At 46.5% G+C, this 16,261-nt stretch overlaps 1 protein-coding gene across 7 annotated transcripts in view; it reads right to left on the bottom strand.

Moving 5' to 3' along the window:
- The window catches only part of RAPH1 (Ras association (RalGDS/AF-6) and pleckstrin homology domains 1), a 155,133-nt gene that overhangs the window by 113,370 nt on the left and 25,502 nt on the right, over nucleotides 1–16,261 (bottom strand). For 4 of the 7 annotated variants that reach the window (XM_075000702.1, XM_075000707.1, XM_075000708.1 and 1 more), the window contains exon 1: nucleotides 8,529–8,694. The exons of 1 other annotated variant lie outside the window; for it this stretch is intronic. The gene's annotated coding sequence lies outside the window, so the exon portion shown is untranslated. Of the gene's footprint in view, nucleotides 1–8,060; nucleotides 8,192–8,528; nucleotides 8,695–16,261 lie in introns of those variants that run through there. 2 more of the 7 variants (XM_075000710.1, XM_075000703.1) reach the window with 2 other exon arrangements.

The following is a 16,261-nucleotide window of genomic DNA, read 5'->3' as shown; positions in this document are numbered from 1 at the left end:
TTGGAGGTGGTTTCAGAAAGGCCAAGCACACCATCGTGGGAGGTGATGGTGGTGTCACAATAATTAAATGCAGCAGATTCATGTGGTTGTCTGCTCATTCATAAAGCTATTTTTCAAAGCTCCCTGATTGCAGTTGCTTCTGCATGTGCATTGGTGAATATCCTTGTGTGTGGCTGTGCATAAGCCCTGCTCATGGAATCTGCCTCTGCAGCCCAGGCTGGCGTGAAATTTTCTCCCTCTTATTTGCAAATATTATGGAGAATACAACACACTGCAACCACGGTATGGATGTTGGTTTGGGAAAGGTCCAAAGGGGTCAAAAGTCACCTGAACCTGTCTTTTAAATGGCCAAAGGCACATTCCACCATCATTCTGCACTTGCTCTGTCTGTAGTTGAAGTGCTCCTGGCTGTGGTCCAGGGTGCCTGTGTATGGCAGCAAGTAAGCAGGGTTGCCTAGTATCACTACGGGCATCTCCACGTCGCCAATCTTGATCTGATCTAGGAAGAAAGTCCTATCCTGGAGTCTTCTGTACAGACTGGAATTTCTAAAGATGCACACATTGTGCACTTTTCCTGACCATCCCATGTAGATGTCAGTGAAATTACCTTTGTGATCTGCCAGGGCTTGCAACACCATGGAGAAGTACCACTTGCAGTTTATGTACTCTGAGGCCAGATGGTCCGGGACCATGAAAGATGGAACACACATCCCTATCTCTCCCCTCCCCCAGAAGTTAGGAAACCCCCTGGCAGCAAAGCCATCCACTATGTGCTACACATTTCCCAGAGTCACAGTCTTCTATATCAGATGATAACAGATAACATTGGCTACTTGGATCACCACGGCCTCTACTGTACATCTCCCCATCCCCAATTGACTTTCCACTGACCAATAGCTGTTAGGCCTTGCAAACTTCTGCAGAGAAACTGCCACTTGCTTGTGAACTGTCAAAGCAGGTCTCGTTCTGGCATCGCTGTGCTGCAGGGCGGGAGACAGCAAATCACAAAGTTCTATGAAAGTGGCCTTGCACGTGCAGAAGTTCTGCCTTTTGACATCGTATGCCTTTTTCAGCTGAAAGAGCATTTAAGGGAATTTAATGCTTGTAGATTAACAACAAAACCTTAAATCCCCTGTCAAGCTAAAAACCAACTACAAATGAGGCAATGATAGTGGAAGTGTCCAACTAGTGACCGATAACCTTGTTGCGCAAGTACCTAAAGGCAGAAAAATCTATGTCCAGGCAATCTTCATCCTCTGTTGAAATGCACCTAAATTTGACTAAAGCATTTTCCGAAACATTAAAAAACAGCTTCTTTTATTCCATAGGAAATTATTTGTAGTATCAGTTGTATTCATTATGCTTTTTAAAAACCCTCAACTGTTGCATGTGGCCATATTTTGCTGCCTATAAATTATACACAGGTCTGGTGTCATCGTGCACGTTTCTAAGGTCAAATTTGCTGATTTAATGGTTAAGGAGTCTTAAATGATACACAGACTCTTCATTTTAAGTCTTGTTTCCTGGGGATTCCCAATTCAGGTGTAAAAATTCCTTTCAATAAAACATCTAAGCCCCAAAGTATTCCACTCCATCGCTCCCCGAGGTTTTAGGGAAAAACCTGTGGCGACACCATGAAGCAATTGCACATATGTATGGTTTATTGGCATAATGTACATTTTACATTCCTATTCAATTAGGAAATAAATCAAATGTAGCATGCATATATTATAAACGGATGGTTCTCAACCATGAGGCATGTACATCTGGGAGGCTCATAGAGGTCTTCCGGGGTACCACAAGATGTTTGCTTAGTTTTAAAACAGGCTACATAAAAAGCACAAACGAAATCAGCACAAACTAAAACTCCATATGATTTGTTTACATTGCCCTGTATACTATATACTGAATGCCAGTACAATATTTATATTTCAATTGACTAATTAAGTAATTATATAATAAAAATGAGAAATTAAGTAGTTTTTTAGTAATAATGTATTGTTGGGCGAACGTATTGTATCGTTGTATTGCAAAGGACACACATGGGGGTTCAGGGCAGGGGGCTGAGGGAATATGCGGGGTGCAGAGGTCAGTTTGGGGATGTTTGAGGAGGAGCCGAAGGCAGGAGCTGGGGGTGGTGCAGAAGTCAGGGATGGGAGCATGAGGAGGGGATCAGGGCAGGACGCTGGGGTGGGATGGGGCGACAAGGGCACACTTTAGGGAGGGCAGGGGGCCTGTAGCCTCTCCCCTTCCTTCCTACCAGCGCTGCTTGCTGTTCCCTTGCCATCACTGTCAGGGAGTGAGAGGAACGCTCAGAGAACGTGCCACTCACTCCTCTGCCCCCTCCCCACATAGCCGGGAGGGAGAGGAAGGCAGGCAAGCTCTGCACTTTCCCCTCGCCCCCTGACACTGCGGTAAGGGGAACAGAATGCAAGAAGCAGTGTTGGTTGGAAGGGGGGGTGGGACTCAGCCCCCCCACTCTCCCTAATGCTTCTCTGGGGGAGTGGGGGCTTGGGCACTCCCAGACCAGTAGGGGGCATGTCCCAGCCAGCCTCTTTCAGCCAGCTGCTGCTTAGCACAACAGCCTGCAGAAGAGTCTCAGGAGCCTGACTGGAAGCACAGCCAGCCTCCACCTGTAGCAGAGCACCCCAGCCAGCTCTTCCCAAACTGGTGCACTGGGACGTACCAGCTTCCTTTCATCTCTGATTGTGACACTTCTGTATTTTTTACACACAATACTGTAAGCAAGTAGGTGTTAGGTGAAGAGAAACTTGAGAGATATGCAAGTACCTCTGAAAAGGGTACAGCAATCTGGAAAGGTGGACAGACACTGGTAAAAAATTGTGCATTTAAACATCCTTATGGTTAACGTAACAAAAAAGCAGTCCAGTAGCACTTTAAAGACTAACAAAATAATTTATTAGGTGATGAGCTTTCATGGGACAGACCCATTTCCTCAGACCATAGCCATACCAGAACAGACTCAATACTTAAAGCACAGAGAACCAAAAATAGTAATTCGACATGGTTAACGTAATTCTACTCGGCACCGCAAAAAAAGATATTTACATTATAAACTCTTTGGATAGGTATGATCACTATTCTCAGTGGTGTCAGATGGCAGAACAAGGAGCAATGGTCTGAAGCTAAAGAGGGAGAGGTGTAGGATGGATATTAGGTGGTGGATTCTCCATTCCTCGACGTATTTAAGTCCCAGCTTGACAAGGTCCTGGCTGGGACAACTTGCGGGAGTTGATCCTGCTTTAGGCAGGGGGCCCGACTAGATGACCTCCTGAGGTCCCTTCCAGCCCTAGGATTCTATGATTCTTTGGCCTCAATCCTGTAAAGACTTACACAAGTCCTCTATTTTTACGTACCGAGTAGGTCGATTCAAGACAGTGGAACTCTGTCTACTGCACAGAATAAGCAAGTTCTTAAGTCTTTTCAGGATCAGGGCCTACTTCTGTACAGTCCTTAGCACAATGGGACCCCCAAGGCGGCTGAGGCCAATAGGGGCTACTGAAATATAAATAATAGCAAACAAAAAAATAGACAAAACTTCAATTTTTTAAGTCTGAATACAGACCCCCTCCACTGAATGACAAAACCAATTATTTGCTTGAAATAATTCAGTAAAATCAATTTCATAGCAACAAAAGCAAAGACATCTGAACATGAAGGTTAACATTGACTAAGGTTAACATTATCTTCAACTTACTTCTCTCTGTAAGGCTTCAAAACCCATCTCTAAATGATGTGTGATCCTAAATTCCTTACATGACATTTCTGGCTGTGATGCGGAAAACCACTTGTTTTGCTTTCAAATTCTCTTTTAACGTTGTCCAGGTTTGTCAGCAAAGTGTTCAAAACATGAGAGTTGTCTGGTGCCCTCTTTTATTTCCAATTTTTGATTTTCTATTTAACTTGAAAATTCAGTTAAACTATTCATTATCCTGTACAGATGGCTATTTTATGACTTGCAATTTCAGCTAAGATGCAAGAATTGTCATTTGTTTGGGGAGTTACTTTGTTTGCTGTTCTTGTTTTGCTAATAAGAATTTGAGGAATATGACCCAAGTGTTTAATGAGTGTAATTTTCAGCATAATGTATCTTACTTAGTATTTGTTTAGACATGATCAGCTAATTCACGCTTTCAATGTTGTCCTTGTTTAATAGACTTAAAGTTGCTTTCACTAGGGTGACCAGCCATCCCGTACTGGGCGGGACACTCCCGTATTTCAGGTGCCAAAAAGGTGTCCCTACTTCTTTTTTAAAAGGGGCTAATTGCCCCATATTTGGCCCCCCCCACCGTTGACCTTGTCCCTCACCCGCTGTGCAGGCGCAGTTGCTGGCCAGAGAGCGTGTGCGGTATGTGAGTACATGCTCTCCAGCCACAGGAAGAGGGAGCCAGCAGGGGGCCCTAAAAAGGCTGGAACTCTTTCTTGCCTCCCTGAGGCTCAGAGAAGCCACCAGCAGCTGCCGCGTCCCTGAGTTGGGGAAGCTCCGATGGTTGCTGCTTCCTCGCCATCTCCTCAAGGCTCGGGAAAACTGGGGGAGCTCTGGCGGCTGGCGCCTCTTTGCCACCTCCCTGAGGCTAGGGGAAGCTGGGATGAACATGGGTGTTGCTGCTGCCTCCTTCCCAGCTCCACGAGGTACTGGGAGCAACAAACACACCGCCATGGCTCCCACCTAGTTCCCAGCTCCCCGCGCCTCAGAGGAGCTAGAAGAAGCGGAGGCACTGCTGCTGCTTCCTTCCTGGCTCCCCGAGGCATGAGGCAGCTGGGGAGGCAGCCCCTGGCAGCCGCAGCTGGGGAGCTGACCCCTCGCCCATATCTCCCTGTCCTATATTTGGGATAGGGAGATACGGCCACCCTAGCTTTCACGCTACATATTACTTCTAAAGAGTGCAGTCAGTGGGGGGGTATATACTTCCTGTCAGTGCTGGAACAACAACAGATAAAGTCCCAATAAAAGTCCTAACGGAATATCATTTTCCGGAATGGAGAACAAAGGATACAATATTTATGAGATGCACTGGTATATTGCTAAAATACGTTGCTTAAAAAGCTTAGAACGAACTCCCACGGTGTTTCAAAGGTAGGAGTGGATGAAAGTCATAAAATAAATCAATGTCTTTATGGTAAAAATACCAATCAGTCTATTGCAAAAAATAAAATAAAAGCAAATAAGCCAAAAAAGTTACAATGCCAGAAGACGTTTGAAAAATTATCTTGAATAAAAATATGGCAAGTTGAATACACTGACCCAGTAGCTTACCCAGAAAATGGGTCTATCACACAGTAACCCAAGCTTAACTTAAGGGTACATCTACACTTACTGGAAGATCTACTCCTTCAGGGTTGATCTTTCAAGGTTTGATTTAGCATGTCTAGTGGGGATGTGCTAAACTGAACCATCAGGGCTCTTCAGTTGGCCTGGGTACTCCTCATTGTTGTGAGGAGTAAGGGAGGTCAACCGGAGAATTTCTCCCATTGACTTCCCTCTGTATGGACAGCCAGAAAAAAAAATTAATCTAGGATACATTGATTCCAGCTCTGCAATTGTCATAACTGGAATTGCATACCTTAGATTGACTTTTCTGTCTAGTGTAGACCTGGCCTAAAGCATATAAATTTAGTACTTATGGACATTCTATACATATTCTTATTAAAAGCAGACAGGGTTAAAAGAAATTAAACCTCCATAGACAGAAAGTTCCTAAACAATCATAATGAACTATGGCCCTGGAAAATCTCTAAACAAAATCAAGGATAAAGGTAATGGTTTCAAGTCATTATTGTGCACTCTTTCAGGGAAGGTATAATGGATGTTACATATAATGGATTGTTCTCTCAGTCACATCAAAAATCTTGGTATAGTACTATAATTATCAAAGGGCTAAGATACGCATCAATTGGTAAGATGCAATCCTTTCTTTGACTAGAGTATTTTGTTTCTTGGCAATACAAGAAACGCTTGAGTTACGCAGGTGTTTCATTCCTGCAGCCCCCATGTAATTCAAATTTTCGTGTAAGTAGACAGAGGACAGGAACCAGGCTGCAGCCTGGTTCACAGCTCCCTTTGGCTCTTGCAGGAGCTGGGAAACTGACCAGCCTAGCAGAACTGGTCTGCTTCTAGGCTCCCAGAAGGGCGGGGAGAAGGGAACCAGGTTTCCCTTTCCCCACTGCTTGCAGGACCTGGGAAACTGACCACCTGGTCAGTTTCCCAGGTCCTGCAAGGGGCAGGTAGCTCGGAATCAGGGAGCAGTCTGGCTCAGACTGCCCCCTGATTGCAAAGAGGTGAAACTGACCAGGGCAGGGGCCTTGTTCAGCTTCCTGGCTCCAGCCAGTGTGGGTGAGCCAGGAACCAAAGGCAGCCTGGCTCCCAGCTCCCCTCTGCTCCTTGGAGCCAGGAAACTAACCAGGGCTGCTGCCCTGCTCAGTTTCTCAGCTCTGCAAATGGAGGGGAGCTGGGAGCCAGGCTGCTACCTGATTCCCAGCTCCGGTCACTCTGGAGACTGGGAAACTGCTCCTGTCACGGGCAGCAAAAGTCAGGTTGCTGCCCCCAACAGGAGCAGTTTCCCCATTTCCCCACTGACGCATGGCTGCTGTCCCTAACAGGAGCAGTTTCCCTCTCCTATCAGAAGCAGCAGTCCCGTTAACCTGAGACACGTGCAATTTGATTGTGTGTATCTCCAGGGTTTCCTGTACTGTTTATATTGCTTTCTACTAGCAAATCTAGAAAATCGTGGGTAGCAGAACATTTCATCACAGAATGCTATTCCGAAAGCTAGCCACTTCAGGGAAACAAATTTTCTAACTGGAAAGAAATTTTGGGAGTGTGGGGGAAAAAGCTATATAGGCCCTTCACAATTCCATATGGTCCAGAACTTCACAAGAGATTCCGTACATGTACTCTTGCAACAGTATCCCAGTGCCACCCAGACATATGAAAGCCACCAGCTAACTGAAGCAGGGGAAAACAATTAGCTCTATATTCTTCCTACCCACCCACCATTCAAAAGCGAGACTGAAGTATTACACAGGGACACTATCAACTTGTGTGTATTTTTAAACAGCTAAATTAAAATTCTGGCTTATTCTTTTAGATAGTATGTCCACAATGGGCTTTTTAAAAACTGTTTACAAGAATTTTTGTAAGTGACTTTTCTACTCCTTGTCTATGTTCAGAAGGGTTTTTAGCAGAAGCAAAGCTGACTATGCACAAATAATAGTGAGAGTAACAAAGCACAAAGTAAAAGTTCAAATAATTATTTTTAGCAATTTCCTTTGGTTTGAAACACCTTAGATGTTTCTAGTAACTGTATTAGAGAAATAATTTTCAGTCTAATTGTGCTGTCTAAGTTATGTGCTTTTAAAAAAGCTCACTCTGGTGTACAACATAGTTTTAAGTTATGTCTACAATCACAGACAACAATAATTCTCAACCCTTCCACAACAGAGCACCAACTTTACAGACACTTCAGTACCTTATTTATAGAAAAGGAGTAAGTGCTTCTTTTTCTGTGAATTCTAATAGCCTTCAGCAAGTTCAAAATCACTGTTCAGAAATCCAACTAAAATATACAGGTATTTATTAGTTGCCACACAATAAGACAATTACCCAATAAAACTGAAATTGCTTTAAAAACGAACAGTGAAGTTATTTGGTGCCTCAAATTATTAGCCATATTAAAGCGGAACAGAAAAAAACTCAACAGAGATGGGCAGTAAATTAAAATGCTCTTTCAAAATTCAAAATATATTTCTGTACACAGACACGCCTCCGCCTCCTCCTCCCACTGGTGATTTTCTCTATGCACTAGAAAACTCATCTTCATGAAAACCATTGCAGACATCAGCCTCTGCCTGGGAGGTTCTTCAAGTCTCATTCTGCCCCTCATCACTGTGGATGGCAAAATAGCTACACAAATGCATTTTTTTTAAAAGAAGGGGGAGTTTAAAATTGTAAGTTGTCCCCATTTTTCTCCCTCCCCCCGCCGCACTACGGAACGGGGTTTTAATGGGGGGGTTGGTTCTTTTCAGTGACGGCCACCTACCCCTGGTGACCTCGGCGGATGGGACGGTGGCTTTCAGCCCCACAGCGGACGGGGTGTGCGCGGCACAGATCCGCGGGCTCCTCTCGGCCCCAGTGACAGGAGGCGCAGCCCCACCTTCGCGGGCGAGCTGCCGCTCGGCACCTCCAGCCCAGGCGAGCGGCTGTCGGGAGCCCCAATGGCGGAGGGAAAGCGGCGCGTCCCCCGCACCTTCCCACGCGCCCCCCGCCGGGAGCGGGCAACAGCCCCACGCGCAGCCAGGGGCGCGAGGCGAGCCCAGCCAGCCCCAGCTCGGGCTCCACGCGGCGGCTCCAGCCCCCACCCGGGGCCGGGTCCGGGTCCAGCTCCGCTGCCCGCCCCCAGGGGCCGATCGACGCTGGGCCCGGCCCCCCGGAGGCGCTGCCCAGGCAGGACAATAGGGTGAGGGCCCCCCGGCTCCGCTCCCCTTCCCCGGCGGGCGCTGAGACTCACCGCGGCGGCTCCTCCTCCTCCTCCTCTCGCCGCCCGGCTAATGGTGGCGGCGCGGCACCCCCGGCGCGGAGCCGGAGCCGCCCCCGCCGTGGCCGCCTCCCTGGCCCGAGGCTGCGGCGCGGCTGCTCCCGCTCCCCACCCCAGCGCCTGACTCAGCCCCGCCGCGCCGGGCTCTGCCCGGCCACTCACTTCCGGCGCGCAGGCCCCGCCGCTCCCTGCGCCGCAGCCCGCCGGCTCCCCCGCGCCCGGCCCCTGAGCGCGCGCGGCCCCGTGTCGGGCGGGAGCGTCCACATTCCCGCCCAGCGCGGGGTGGCGGCCCTGGCGCCGGGAGCTGAGGGGGACGCGTGTCCCTCAAACGCCCTTAACATACAGCGTCGGCCCCTAGCGCGCGGCCAACCTGCGGCTCAGCTCCCTGGCTCCCGCGGTAAGTGCCCCCGGGTAGGCTCGAACCTGGGACCTGCGGAGCGGCACGCAGGCGCCGCTGCAGCAGCCTGCGCCGGAGCACGGCTAGTTCTCAGCCCCTCCCCCCCCGGGCGCTTGTTCTTTCTCTGTGAGGTGGTCTCCCTACCACAATGAACCACACCGAGGTGTGCAGGTTACCCATCCACACTGCAAGCTGGCAGGGCGCAGGTCTGAGTCCCAGCAGGATCAGAGCTGTGCTCCACCCCTCTCCCCTCGCCTGGTCCCGAGCACTTCCAGACCGGAGTCAGAGTGGTTTGTGTATGGACGCAAAGGGACTTTGGCTCAAACCCAAGTCAGAGCTCAGGTTTGCTGTGCAATGCAGCTATAATCCGGCCTTCAGTGCGACAGGTCTTGGGACTGGGTGTGAGAGCGCTATTGCAATGTGCATTTTGGATAAGCTATTCCAGAAAATCCATCAATGTGGATGCATTTCAAAACAACACTGCTGTGTAGAGAAGTATCGGAGGGTAGCTGTGTTAGCCTGTAGGTGCAAAAACAACAAGAAGTCCTGTGGCATCTTATAAACTAAGATATTTTGGAGCATAAGCTGTCATGGGCAAAGACCTGCTTCATCAGCTGTAACCCACACACTTCACTGTAGCACCTAGACCCCAGGGAAAGGATGAGCATACTCTACAGCCTGAGCTGAGCAGCAGGTAGCTTTTTAGCTCAAATCATAGAGGCGCTCCAGATGCCCCAGGTTCAAGTCTGCCTGTGGGCAGTTACGTAGAAGACTAAGGCTGGGTCTACACTTGCCCCCAACTTCAAAGGGGGCATGTTAGTCAGGGTGACAGGAGATTACTAATGAAGGGCTGACGTGAAAATGCTGCACTTTCTTTAGGCTCATTCTCCCCCGTGGCAACTTCAAAGTGTCAAACTTCGACGCGCCAGCATGCGTGTAGCGTGAGGAGTAAAGGCACTTCAAAGTAGTGCAGGTGCTTCGAAGTTGCCACGGGGAAGAATTAGCCTAATGAAATGCTGTGTATACACTGCAGCACTTCATTGGTAATCTCCCGTCACCCTGATTAACATGCCCCCTTCGAAGTTGGGGGCAAGTGTAGACAAGCCCTAAGAGCTTCTGTTGACAACTATGCACTTTGCTGTGGCACCAGATCCTTAGAAATGCTTGAAGGAGCTTCTCTCCTGTATTTCTTCTAAGGCATGCAGTAGCCAAATAACTCTTCTACTGATGAAAAGAAGTCACTAATAAGAGTTCTCCCTTGCACAGCTTAACTGTATCAACATGCAGCCAATCACCAGCATGACCATTCTATGGCTAGGGCTACATTACAGCAGTCCTTTGAAAGAAGTTCTTCCAGAAGATCTCTTCTGAAAAAAACTCCTTTTGAAAGATGGAGGCCACACATAAAAAATCGACCTGCTGTTTCGATAGAGTGTAGCCACACAGGGCTTTGTTGAAAGAACGGGTGAGGAAACGCCGCAGAAGAGGTTGCATGGTTGGCAGGTCCTTTTGGGAGTTCTGTCCAGGGCTCCTCCCAAACACTCCCTCCCTGCACATGCTGATGTCTGCCTTGCTGCACAAAGCACAGCAGAGCTGGTGCAGGGACCAGAAGCGGGTAGCTCACAGCTATGCACCCACAGCAGCTCCCTGGCCTGAACCGCATCCACACCCTGGTCAGGCTGCTGGCCACAAAGATTGCAGCTTCCCTCCATCTCCTCCAGTGGCACAGCCCTCATGCAGGGGCCAAGGAGCCCAGTCCCCCAGACCCTCAGCAGCACCTCCCATAGGTGAGCAGGCACATTTGGAGCCATCCTACCTGCTCAGACTGGTGGGACTGGCTGGTGATGGGTGAGTGGGATGACATGCAGTGGGGAAGGAGATGTTCCTGGAGCTCTGCATCTGGCTAGCCCCTGCCCTCTAACACCAGGACACACAGATACAGCCCCGCTTGCCCATTGAGAAATGGGTTGCCATTGCGGTGTGGAAGCTGGCCACCCTGGACAGCTACCGCTCTGTGAAACAGCAATTCCATAAAAATTCCAATTTTTTCCATCCATTTGCAGAACACACTCTGTGATGTGTACCACCAGTAGAAACACATCCTGCTGGCTGTAGGTGCTCTGTTAATCCTCTTGGTGGTATTTGAATCTCTCTTGGTGACCACCCAAGCACTAAACTTACAGGAAACACTTGCTGATAGGTATATTAATTTTCACTTCAGCTCTGGGATGGTTGGTTACCAACAATGACAATTCTGCCAGTGGGCATAAAACTGATTTTATCAACAGGTTACATTGTTTCTCCAGATTCCATTAAGCCAGTCATGCTTTTAAATGGCTTACAATGATAATGAATGGATTGGAGGACAAAGAAAAAATGGTAATGAAAATGAATCAAGTGAGCACAATGAGTGCATCCTTGTGAGATGCAACCAGTCCATTCATTCCTCACTTCATACTCCAGCTTGTACCTGCTTTCAAATTGGTATTAGAACAATGCAACCCAATTTTCTAAACCTCAAAGGTTCAGAGCTAGATATAGCTACCCCCCGCCCCGAGAATATAATGCAAAGAGAGTTACATCCTCTGTGTGTCTTGAAAATATTGGTCTGTGTGTACAAGTTCGTACTTTCAACTGCAAAATATCAGCCTGTACCATGTATTTAATCAGCTTAAGAATTCCATAACTATTAATAACCACCATCCTGATGGATGTGTTTTCTATCAGTCACAAATTATAATTAGAAAGTAGCAGTGGCAACTGATCTCTACTTTTCCTTCTTGATTTTTTTTATTATGTATTTTAGTTGGTCTGAATACAAAAAACTAAAATGTTATATACACGCAAGCATACACACTTGAAAGTTGGAGGGATCTTCTGCAAACAGCATACAAGGCTAACCAGACAAATTTTGGAAACGTGGGTTAAAAAATCCCTCTCACTTCTTAAACACTTCATATACCTTGTGGGATTCATCATAGTTCAAAAACAACTTGGTCTATAAATGTCAGATTTGTGTCTTATCCGTTTATAGAGCTTCTGCACTGCATCAGTTCAGCAGGACTTATCTTTCCACTTTAAAAATAACCACAAATACCTTGCTCAGCCTTAATCACATCAGTTGCTATTGTAATTGTAATGCCACTTCTAAATGGGAGCTACGAAGTAACAAACTCTGTTGATTTATTCTGTTAACAATGGACAAATAATCAATTTCTAAAAATAATTATAAAAAACAAAGCAGAGTACCCCTTATTTTCTTAGCTAACATAGACCTATTTAAAAAGTGAAAAGAAAAGGGATGCGACAAAATTAATAGAACAAAGACACCATACTACAAACTTATTTCACCAGAATAAATCAGGAATAGTTCCACTGGCTTCAGCTGAATTACTCCTGATTTATACTGGGGTGACAGAGACCAAAATCAAACAATTTCAAGGAAATGTAGGCTTCCAAATGGTAAAATCAATAAGAAGTCCTGTGGCACTTTATAGACAAACAGATTTTTGGAGCATAAGCTTTCTTGGGCAAAGACCCACTTTGTCAGATGCATCCGTTAAAGTGCATCTTTGCCCACTAAAGCTTATGCTCCAAAAAAAATCTGTTAGTCTATAAGGTGCCCTAGAATTCTGTTGTTTTTGCAGATACAGACTAACATGGCTACACCTCTGATGCTCCTAAATGGTGTAGACACACTGGAAAATAATATCTGTGGTACTTAAACAGGTGGAACAAGGGCTTTTGTTAATCTGATATATTGCCAAAGGAGACCCCAAATGCAGAGGAACCATGATCATTGCCAAGTGCGGAGGATCCAGCTCATAAAGAGAGCACAAAAATAGATTATGTAATTGTGGCCCACTCCATGTGTGAGGTGGGGAGGATGATTGGACAGCTGGGTATCATGGCCTGGCATAGCTCCTGCATCTACCTACAAGCACAACTAACAACTAATAAACTTCATGGGATTTTGGGGATGATGAATGAGGGAGAACAGCAACTATGGCTTTGTATAATATCGGTGGAATATAGTCATGACTATGGGCCACACATATGGGTGCCCCTCAGTATGACTCCTCGCTAGAGGAGGGGGTCATTCCACTCTACCCCCTATCATGGTCCTCCATGCAAAACACGTTTCTTAAGGTTTTGTATGAGGGACAAATATTACACCCTCAGTGTAGAGGAACAGTTAATACAGCTCAGCGTTTTGCTTGAAGTGCAGTGTACTCAGTTGGAAAGTCAGTAATGATCTGGGGGAAACTAATAATAATCTGGTGAGAAGTATAGTATAGAAATATAGTTCAAAAAGAGTCATGAGGTATTTTGGGGCTGTAAAGCCACAAGAGTAAAGTAATATTCACAATTAATTACGCTATCAAATGATAGAATGCCATGTATTTCAATATTTGGATGTTTTCTACATTTTCAAGTGTTTCAGTTACAACACAGAATTCAAAATGTACAGTTCTCACTTTATTTTTATTACAAATATTTGCATTGTAAAAGAAGACAAACAAAAGAAATACAGGTTGGACCTCCCTGCTCCAGCACCGTTGGGTCCTGAGCCATCCCGAAGGAGGGAGTTTGCTGGACCGGGGAGGTCAGGCCACTCTTGGCCACCCTGCTCCAGCCAGCAAGGCTCCTTGCCCCCCAGCAGCTCCAAACCTAGGCTGCCACTGGCACCATGCCCCCATCACCAGAGTTCCCCACTCAGAGACAGCAGTGGCTCCACACCTCCTGCTGTCCGGGCTCCCCCAACACCCAGGGCCACTGGGGCTCCCTTCTCTGTTGTACTTAAATGAATTATGCAGGATTTTTTTTGGGGGGTGGGGATAAGGAAAAACCCCACATCTACTAGTAATATACAGTAAATTCTGTCTTAACTGGCATTCTGTCATCTGGAACTCTCCCATAACCAGCATTTTAACCATAAGTAAATTTTAGTTACATTTTGCATAAGTGCAATATAGTGAAAGTTAAATACAAATAAATACAGCAAATACAGTATAAGTTTACCGTGTACAACACTGCTGTTGTTGGTAAATAAATAAAATACTCTACATGCATTTCTGTTTGTTTTGTAATACTCATCGTGGGTTATTTTTAGTGCTATGCATTGCTAGGTATAACTTCTCCATTATCCAGAATATTTGAATAACAGGCTATCTCCTGCTCCCAGGGCTGCTGGATATGAAAGATTTTACTGTACATATATCTATCAATGGTGTTTCATATACATATGATATACTATATTCATCCACTCATACACACACAAAAACACACTCTGTCTTATTGTTTAGTTCCCAACTTGTTGCTTGTAACTTATTGGCCAGATGAGTTAGATGGGGGAGAGGAAGGAACCAGACTTTTGTCCATCTGGATCATACGCCAATGTTGACAGGATCCAATTCTATACAGATGGTTTTTCACCCGTCTTTTTGTGTGTTTCAGTCCATAGCTCTTATCCTGTCCTACTCCCCCAAGACACTGTATGACCATGAGTCATCACGTACCAGCAGATAAGACTTTGATCTTTTCTTGATGAGGCTTTTGTCTCTCTTTCTTGGGTGCATTGTTCTTCAGCCATCAAGGCAGGGCTGGCTGCTGGTCATCCAGACAGGCTGGCTTCAGGGTCTAATCCCATTGCACACACCCCTCCCCCACATTCACACTTCTAAATGAGATTACAGACACACACCCAATTTCAAACAGAGTCGAGGCAGTACAGACTTTTTAAAATAGAATTTCAGTTACAATATGGAAGTTACAAGAACAGATTCTTGCACGGGAATTCTTAAAAAGCTACTAACAAATGAGTCCAACAGTGGTCACAATTAATCATGTTACATAATATCATATGGGCAGATACAGTTCATTAAAAAGGCAATTTCATCTTTTAGCTCTATAGCTCTGTGCCCTGGGTAGCAGGGGCTCCCTGATCAGGGCCCACAGCAGCTTCTCTCCCAGCCAGTGGGGCTGCCTGTCACTAGACCATCTGAGCCCCCAGCCACTGGTGGACCAGCAACATCCGTGGTCCTGCTGGACCAGAGATGTTGTTGGGACCAGAGAGTCCCAGACCAGAGAGGTTCATCCTGTAGCATTTTGCAGTTCATTTTGTACGATCCCTTTGTTGTACCTCAGGAACGGTGGCTGAAGGGGAATACAAATGCTTCTCATATGTAGTATGTAAATACCTTGCAAAACAGCTAAAAAAATGCCATGTGAACACCTGTTCTCACTTTCAGGTGCCATGGTAAAGAAGCAGCAGGTAGCAGTATTGCCCATACATGTTAACAAACTTGCTCGTCCTCGGGTTTGGCTGAACAAGAGGCAGGACTGAATGTCTTTGCAAGCTCAAAAGTCATAAGAACATAAGAACATAAGAACATAAGAATGGCCATACTGGGTCAGACCAAAGGTCCATCAAGCCCAGCATCCCATCTGCCGACGGTGGCCAATGCCAGGCGCCCCAGAGAAGGAAAACAGAAGACAAGTGATTTATCTCCTGCCATCCATCTCCTGCCCTTGTTATGAAGGCTAGGGCACCATACTTTATCCCTGGCTAATAGCCATTTATGGACCTGACCTGCAAAAATTTATCAAGCTCTTTTTTAAACCCTAATAGAGTCCTGGCCTTCACAGCCGCCTCGGGCAAGGAGTCTGACGTCGTTTTGCTTTTGAGTGCAGTTATGTAACAAACACCCTCCATTTGTAAATTCCTTTACAAATACTTGCATGAGGTGAACTGAAAAATCATATTATTTATCCTTTTACAGTGCAAATATACGTAATCAATAATAATGTAATGTGAGCACTGTACACTGGCAACAGAAGGGGGAAGCAGAGCAACCTGGCCTCAGCCTACTCCACTGGCTCCCAGCCATATGTTGCACCAATTTCCACTGCTGGTGGGTGCAGGGGATCCCACCCCTCACTTGATCCCCCTGCTCCCATGATGCAGCTGGGAGCCAGGGGAACAGAGCTGGCGGTGGCCAGGTCACTTTGCTTCCCATCATCACTAGTGAGTGTGGAGGGACCAACCCTGCTGCTTGTGCCAGTCCACTAGTTTCCTGGGCCCTGTGGGGACCCCAACACATGAGACCTGGGCTGTTGAACAAACTGGACTCTGCACACGGGCTCCTGGCTCCTTGTCCCTTTCTGAGGCATCTAAGTGGACATAAGAAATAGCAGATAGAACAACATAGGCTACTAAACAAAACACATAAGCTAAGCCTAATACATGAAGATACTTGTTACATGCAGTATCTTAACCTAACAGCAACTCTAATCCTATTTGCTCACA

Source organism: Carettochelys insculpta, chromosome 8 (assembly GCF_033958435.1).
Source record: "Carettochelys insculpta isolate YL-2023 chromosome 8, ASM3395843v1, whole genome shotgun sequence".
Taxonomy (NCBI): Eukaryota; Metazoa; Chordata; order Testudines; family Carettochelyidae; genus Carettochelys; species Carettochelys insculpta.
Note: the sequence above shows the minus strand (reverse complement) of the source record. Positions and strands in the feature narration are given on the sequence as shown.